Source organism: Salvelinus namaycush, unplaced genomic scaffold (genome assembly GCF_016432855.1).
Source record: "Salvelinus namaycush isolate Seneca unplaced genomic scaffold, SaNama_1.0 Scaffold654, whole genome shotgun sequence".
In the NCBI taxonomy this organism is placed as follows: Eukaryota; Metazoa; Chordata; class Actinopteri; order Salmoniformes; family Salmonidae; genus Salvelinus; species Salvelinus namaycush.
The window spans coordinates 77655-87005 of NW_024061369.1; positions in this window are offsets into that span (position 1 = coordinate 77655).

The following is a 9351-nucleotide window of genomic DNA, read 5'->3' on the forward strand; positions in this document are numbered from 1 at the left end:
GAGGGTAGTGCGGTCTGCTCAACGCATCACCGGGATTCAAACTACCTGCCCTCCAGGACACCTACACCACCCGATGTCACAGGAAGGCCAAAAAGATAATCAAGGACAACAACCACCCGAGCCACTGCCTGTTCACCCCGCTATCACCCAGAAGGCGAGGTCAGTACAGGTACATCAAAGCTGGGACCGAGAAACTGAAAAACAGCTTCTATCTCAAGGCCACCAGACTGTTAACATTTACCGAACCTCAACCCCGTATCCGGGATCACCCCCCACCCCCCCCACACTGATTAGCATCGCTAGCATAGCGTCACAATTAAATAGTAGCATCTAAATATCATTAAATCACAAGTCCAAGACACCAAATGAAAGATACAGATCTTGTGAATAAAGCCACCATTTCAGATTTTTAAAATGTTTTACAGGGAAGACAAAATATGTAAATCTATTAGCTAACCACGTTAGCAAAAGACACCACTTTCCTAACTCCATCAGTTTCTTACTCCATCAGGTGCTATCACCAATTCGGCCAAATAAAGATATTGATAGCCACTAACCAAGAAAAAACCTCATCAGATGACAGTCTGATAACATATTTATTGTATAGGATAGGTTTTGTTAGAAAAATGTGCATATTTCAGGTATAAATCATAGTTTACAATTGCACCCACCATCACAACTCGACTAGAATAAATACACAGAGCAACGTGTATTACCTAATTACTAATCATAAAACATTTCTTAAAAATACACAGCTCACAGCAATGGAAAGACACAGATCTTGTGAATTCAGACAATATTTCAGATGTTCTAAGTGTTTTACAGCGAAAACACAATAAATCGTTATATTAGCATACCACATATGCAAACGTTACCCGACCATTGATTCAAGCCAAAGAGAGCGATATCGTTATCATCGCCAAAATATATTAATTTTTTCACTAACCTTCTCAGAATTCTTCCGATGACACTCCTGTAACATCATATTACAACATACATATAGAGTTTGTTCGAAAATGTGCATATTTAGCCACAAAAAAACGTGGTTATACAATGACAATACTAGCAAAACTAGCCTGAAAATGTCGGTCGCCATCTTTCACAGTGATCTTGTCTCATGGATAACTATTCATAAACTTGACTAAAAAAATATAAGTTGGACAGCTATCGAAAGACAAATTAGTTCTTAATGCAATCGCTGAATTACATTTCTAAAATTATCCTTACTGTGCAATACAGGGTTCGCCAAGCGAAGCTATACCAAACAAAATGGCGGAATATGCGTTTAAAATTTTTCGACAGAACAACGATTTATCATCTTAAATATTTCTTACTATGAGGTGATCTTCCATCAGAATCTTGGGCAATGTATCCTTTCTTGGGTCTAATCTTCTTTTGGTCGAAAGATGTCCTCTGTCCGTCGAAATGCCCACTAACGTTCGACCGGGACCCCGAAACGTGCCCAAAGCTTCAAAGAGCATCACATAGAAATGCCTCAAAATCGCACTAAACGGATATAAATTGCTATAAAACGGTTTAAATTAACTACCTTATGATGTTTTTAACACCTATAACGAGTAAAAACATGACCGGCGCTATATTACTGGCTAAACCAAGGCTTGGAAAAAGGCCAGTCCGACGTCCTTCTTGCGTTGAGCGCAGGGTCCAAAAGAACGCTACTTCCGGTATTTGGTGATTTATAGAGTCCCTGATTGCGCAATCGACTCCATTCAAATTGTCACCACTTACTGACATCTAGAGGAAGGCGTGGGCAGTGTTTGTATCCTCATAGGATTTACAGGGACTTTAAAACTGATCTGGAACCAGAGGCCAAGATTTCTGAAATCTCACACACTGGGAGGAAAAGTGCTGTAGAATGAGTTCTGTTTCACTCAGAGACATAATTCAAACGGCTATAGAAACTAGAGAGTGTTTTCTATCCAATAATAACAATAATATGCATATTGTACGAGCAAGAATTGAGTACTAGGCAGTTTAATCTGTAGAGCAAATTATGCTAATGCGAAACAGCACCCCCTATAGTGGCAAGAAGTTTTAAACAGCCATCACTAGCTGGATTCCACCCGGTTACTCAACCCTGCACCTTAGAGGCTGCTGCCCTAAAGACATAGACATGGAATCACTGGTCACTTTAATAATGTTAACACACTGCTTTACTCATTTCATATGCATTTACCGTATTCTATTCTACTGTATTTGTCCTAATATTTTATATATTTCTTAATTCCATTATTTTACTTTTAGATGTGTGTATTGTTAGATATTACTGCACTGTTGGAGCTGGAACTGAGGAACTGAGGAACTGAGGAACTGAGGAACTGAGGAACTGAGGAACTGAGGAACTGAGGAACTGAGGAACTGAGGAACTGAGGAACTGGGGAACTGAGGAACTGAGGAACTGAGGAACTGAGGAACTGGGGAACTGAGGAACTGAGGAACTGAGGAACTGAGGAACTGGGGAACTGAGGAACTGAGGAACTGAGGAACTGAGGAACTGAGGAACACAAGCATTTTCTCTACACCCGTAATAACACCTGCTAAACATGTGACCAATACAATTTGATTCGAAGAGCATATCGACCGGCTGCAACACCAACTGCTCGGCATCCGACAGCAAGGCGCTACAGAGGGTAGGTCGTACGGCTCAGCACATCACTGGGGCCAAGCTTCCTGCCATCCAGGACCTCTACACCAGGCGGTGTCAGAGGAAGACCCTAAAAATGGTCAAAGACCCCAGCCACCCATGTCATAGACTGTTCTCTCTGCTACCGCACGGCAAGCAGTACCAGAATGTTTAAGCCTGGGACCAAAAGGCTCCTGAACAGCTTCTACCCCCAAACCATAAGACTGCTGAACAGCTAATCAAAATGGCCACCCAGACTATTTACATTGACCCCCTTTATTATTTATTTATCCCCCAACAATGCTTCACAGACTCTACCAGACTCTACCCGCACACTCACTATACTCTACCCGCACACTCACCAGACTCTACCCACACACTGACTAGACTCTACCCGCACATCCTAAACTGACACTACTAGTGTTGCACAGTACCACGGGAATATAACGGTAGCAAAACGTTATGGTACACAAACATGGCCAAAAGTATGTGGACACCTGCTCGTCGAACATCTCATTCCAAAATCATGGGCATTAATATGCAGTTCTGTGCAGGCAAGTCAAGTTCTTCCACACCGAACCTCAACAAACCATTTCTGTTTGGACTTGCCTTTATGCACGAGGGAATTGTCACGCTGAAACAGGAAAGGGCCAAACTGTTGCTACAGAGTTGGAAGCACAGAATGTTCTAGAATGTCATTGTATAATGTTGCATTAAAATTTCCCTTCACTGGAACTAAAGGTGCCCGAACCATGAAAAAAAACCAGCCCGAGATCATTATTCCTCTCCCACCAAACTTTACAGTTGGAACTATGCATTTAGACAGGTAGCACCCGCTAAACCCAGATTTATCCGTCGGAATGAATCACGATGCTCCAGAGTCCAATGGCGGCAACGTTTACACCACTCCAGCCGACGCACGGCATTGCGCATGGTGATCTCAGGGCGTGTGTGCGGTTACTCGGCCGTCCGTTTGGAGTGTGAGGCAGTTTGGAACACGCTTCAGCACTCGGCCGTCCGTTTGGAGTGTGAGGCAGTTTGGAACATGCTTCAGCACTCGGCCGTCCGTTTGGAGTGTGAGGCAGTTTGGAACACGCTTCAGCACTCGGCCGTCCGTTTGGAGGGTGAGGCAGTTTGGAACACGCTTCAGCACTCGGCCATCCGTTTGGAGGATGAGGCAGTTTGGAACACGCTTCAGCACTCGGCCGTCCGTTTGGAGTGTGAGGCAGTTTGGAACACGCTTCAGCACTCGGCCGTCCCGTTCTGTGAGCTTATGTGGTCTACCACTTTGCGGCTGAGCCGTTGTTGCTCTTAGACGTTTCCACTTCACAATAACAGCACTTACAGTTGACCAGGGGCAGCTCTAGCAGGGCAGAAATTTGACGACCTGACTTGTTGGAAAGGTGGCATCCTATGACGGTGCTTCGTTTAAAGTCACTGAGCTCTTCAGTAAGGTCATTCTACTGCCAAAGTTTGTCTATGGAGATTGCCCAGCTGTGTGCTCGATTTTATTCACCTGTCAGCAATGGGTGTGGCTGAAATAGCTGAATCCACTCATTTGAAGGGGTGTCCACATTTGTATATGTAGTGTGTATTTGCAATTGCTTGACCAGAAAATATTTGTCAACAAAACAGCCTATCGACCAAACAATCGGCCAGTCGACTACGGGTCAGCCCTAAAAAAAGTGGAAAAAATTGGGCAGAATATTATACAATTTGACTTAACAGCTGTAACAGTTTGACCCCCACAGGAAATCTACACTGGCAGTTATAGAAATACCCATTTACTATACAATTCTTGAAGAATATAACTTATAAATGCCTCAAATATTTCAACATCAGAAACCAAAACATAAGCTCCTATAACACCACTGTTTGTAAACAAACACTGCATAGCCTTGAAATCTGGTTAAAACAATAATTTTGACCTTCTGGATGTCCAGTCCTTGTATATAGATATATAGAAGTGACTGTCAAGCCAACACCTTATAACTGTTATGCCAAGATGTCTGAACTTCTTGACGAGGTCGCTAGGTTTTGGGTTACGGTTGCTACAATAGCTTTCTCTATGAATTTGAGAGTGGTTACATTTCTCCAGCCCCCATCCCTCAGCTGTTTACCAAACCAAGTCTCTGGGCAGCCATTTTGTTGCTGTTTAAATCCTAGGTTGCCCATTTAAAAAAGTCACACAACAAACAACCAATCTGCAGTTCAAACAATAACAAAGCGTCACTCTGCCACTGTTTTGGTAATAAGATGAGGATGTGGCTGGAGAAATGTAACTACTCTCAAATTCATAGACAGATCTATGGATGAAAGGACTGACCATCCATGATATCAACATTATAGTTTTAACCATGTTGAGGCTATACAGTGTTGATTTACATTGTTTCTAAACATTGGAGTAAAAAAAGCTTATTTGGGGTTCTGATGGGGTAAACAGTTGAACTAAGCTCATGAGGCATGTGTTATATTCTTCAAGAATCAATGGCTATAAATAAATAATTTAAAAGTCCCAATATGGATGTAGCAATTGCAGATTTCCCCTTTAACACCAACCATCAGTTCAACAACTGCAGAGTTTGTGCCTCTGTGTTTAAGACAGTACTTACTAGTGTTAATCAGGGACCGGTTTCTCAAAACCATCTTACGGCTAAGTTCACCTTTAGAACCATTGGATGCCTTAAGATGCGTTTGGGAAACTGGACCCAGATATCCAGCATCCTCCTCTTCTTCCTCCTCCTTTTTCGATGTGACAGTCATCTCCTCCTCCTCTTTCACTCCAAAAACTGCATTCTCCTCTGTCTCTTCCTCCTCTTCTTTTATTGTAACATCTTCCTCCTCTTTCACTCTGAACGCGTCTTCCTCTTCTTTCACTGTAACGTATTTCTCTTCTTTCACGGTAACAGCCTCTCCCTCATCTTGTTTTTGTATAGTGACATCCTCATCTTTCTCCTCCTCTTTCACGACAATGTTCAACCACAGACCCTCTTTCTCCGTCCAGCAGATCTCTTCTTTAGCAGGAGAATAGCTTAGTGAGCTCATGGTCGGGGATGTTAGTTAGCTAGCTAGGCTAGTGATAACTTAACCAGCCAGCTAACGTTAGCTGACCAAAAACAACAACACCGTAATGTGAAATGAAATCGGATAACTAACTAGACGACAGAAACTGTTTTAAAACACAGTTGCTAATATACACGAAAGCGTCTGAAGAGCTTTATTGGTTCGTCTATTTTGTCTAGCAAGCTACGGAGGTGGCTGACTGACTGTTGCTGCTGTTGAAAGAAGCGTTCCGTCCACTAGATTATACGTCACACTAGCAGCATAACCCAAAAGCATCATAACCTTAAATTCCCAAAACGCCATCTGCTGACTGGAGTGGGTAACGCAGTTGAATAAAATGTAGAGTTTATTTTCAGACAAAAAGTTAAACCGTAGGAAGCATGAGTTTTTACTCACCAATGTAACAACACAATGTGGTTAAAGACTTAGTACTTTAGTTGTAGTCACGATCTGGTTACCTATTAAGTACAAACAGTTATGTTGTTGGGTTATTACATATTTATTCACTTATTTCCGGATATCTTCCAAAATACCCACAATGCACGATTTCTCAACATCAACTGAATCTAGTCTGTGCTACCGAGTTTGTATGCTAGCCCCTCTAACGCAAGGTTTAATTACTCAAATTCCTAAACCTAAAAAATACTTGTTACTCGTTGATAATTGAAAAAAAAAATTGGAACCACCAAGACACTTCCTAGAGCTGGCCACTCGGCCAAACTGAGCAATCGGGGGAGAAGGGCCTTGGTCAGGGAGGTGACCAAGAACCCGATGGTCACTCTGACAGAGCTCCAGATTTCCTCTGTGGAGATGGGAGAGCCTTCCAGAAGGACAACCATCTCTGCAGCACTCCACCAATCAGGCCTTTATGGTAGAGTGGCCAGACAGAAGCCACTCCTCAGTAAAAGGCACATGACAGCCCGCTTGGAGTTTGTCAAAAGACACCTGAAGACTCTCAGACCATGAGAAACAAGATTCTCTGGTCTGATGAAACCAAGATGAAACTCTTTGGCCTGAATGCCAAGTGTTATGTCTGGAGGAAACCTGGCACCCTCCCAACGGTGAAGTATAGGGGAGGCAGCTTCATGCTGTGGGGATGCTTTTCAGTGACTGGGAGACTAGTCAGGATCGATGGAAAGATGAACGGAGCAAAGTACAGAGAGATCCTTGATGAAAACCTGTTCCAGAGCGCTCAGGTCCTCAGACTGGGGCGAAGGTTCACCTTCCAACAGGAAAATGACTCACATTGCCAAGTCAACGCAGGAGTGGCTTTGGTACAACTCTCTGAATGTCCTTGAGTGGTCGAGCCAGAGCCCGGACTTGAACCTGATCGAACGTCTCTGGATAGAACTGAACATGGCTGTGCAGCAACACTCCCCATCCAACCTGACAGAGCTTGAGAGGATCTGCAGAGAAGAATGGGAGAAACTCCCCAAATACAGGTATGCCAAGCTTGTAGCGTCATACCCAAGAAGAATCTATGCTGTAATCGCTGCCAAAAGGTGCTTCAACAAAGTACTGAGTAGTCTTAATACTTATGTAAATGTAATATTTCAAAATAGCCCGAAACAGTGACATTGGACACATAGGCCATGTTTGGATAGATAGGATTGGTCTCTGTTGGATATTTGAACTCGGTTTGGAAACATGAGTCATGCTTAGATAGCTCAGCTGTAGCAACCAGTGTTGAGTTACTGTGGTTGAAGGTTATTTTATCCAGCCAGTGGTAGGTGATGTCACTACACAGTTGAATTATTTTTTATAAATTTGCAAAAATGTATAGAAAACTGTTTTTGCTTTTCATCATGGGGTATTGTGTATAGATTCAAGAGAGGAAAAACAAATTAACGCCGGTGGGCCATACAGGGAGTCTCCCATCTCCCACTACTCATACTCCTCTCCATGGTATCCTGCTGTGGGGTGACCGGTCTAGAGCCGGGGGTGGTGTTTACCACTCCACCAGCAGAGCTGTGGGAGACCACCTCAAGCCCCTGGTAGAGCCGGGGGTGGTGTTTACCACTCCACCACGCCTTCAGCAGGCTGGAAAAGTGGGATTGATCTGGTCGATCCATTTGATTATTTCAGTTTTCAATAGTTGAATCGTTTGACGAATTGTTGATTTAATTTTTTTTCTTTAATTTTCAACAAATGTAATGGATTGGTTGAAAAGTGATACTACAGTTATATACTATTTCGACACGGTGGAAGATGTACTGAATTTAATCTGTTTTTCATACTAAGATGGACCAAGATGTGTTGATTTTTCACATATTTGTTGATTGGTTTTGCAAGAGTCTGTTGATTTGGTCGGTCATTGGGTTAATATGTTTTGCAATGTGTTCAAATCAAATCAAGCTTTATTTATACAGCACATTTCAGACATGGAACACAATGGGCTTCACAGGAAAAAATGAATACAAACGGATGAAAATAAAAACAGAAATATTTACAACACAACAAACACAAGAGGATAAAAACTAAAGAATAACAAAGAATAACAAACTGAAAGACTAATGAGCATTCTAAGGAAATGACATTGATTAAAATAGTACGCTTGTTTTACTACATTGTTAGTCAACAATAAAATTGTGCCAATAAAATTCAGATAGTCGCATAAATTATTTTGATTACTAAATGTTACATTACATTGAAATATTATGAAAATATCAAAACCGAATGTACACCACTTTGTTAATATGTATTGGCAATAATTCACTGAATGGTGAGGCATGGAATAATAAAACATGTATATTTTGTCAGGCTGAATGTTTGAATATATGAGGTGATTTGAGTCATGCTTCTCCAATAGTGGAATAACGACAATTAGCACTTGAATGTTGTAAAGAAATACTATGTGTAAAAACTGGAGTGATGTATGATTGTTTAAAAAATAGTTCATAAGTTAGTCCAAGTTTTAAAAAATGATACTGCATCCATATGTATAGGCTGCGAGTACTTTGAAATTTAGTTGTTTTGAAGTCATTGAAACAATCACCTGAAAAAGTATTTTTGACTTTCAACCAAAACCGAACGTAGATTGAACGTCGGGCATAGTCTTATTTACGACGTCTTTTCAACAACATTTTGCAAGGTGGGATAGCCCAATGTCAAAACTATTTTAACGTGTCAAAATCAATAATCAATATGCAGAAACAGTTTGTGATACATTGAAAACCTAAACATAAAATGTGCTATATACACAAACATGTTCCACAATAGTAATCACATTACTTGTATTTTTATAAACGAGCATCTTTATACAAGAACCAAAACACAAGAACCAAAAACACTGTTGTTTCGACATCTGGCAATAAATCTATTAGGGGGGAAATCAGGTTGTACGTGCTGTTGAAACTAACACAACTAAAAACACATGGAAATGGGAGATATATTTTACCTCACTGGTTAGAGGACAACCTGCAGAAGACAGTCAACTACATTTTGGAGTGATGCATTTAAATTTAGGGGTCCTCAGAACGAAGAGAAACGCAACACTTATTTGTCATCACTCATATCGAGGTCACTTGGGAATCAATTGCGCGAGAGGGGGGAGAGATGAGGTTGCATGTCCTGTTAAAACAGCTCAAACACCCCACGGAACGTGGGAATAACGTGTACATTAGTGTTTAGAGGTCAATTTGTAG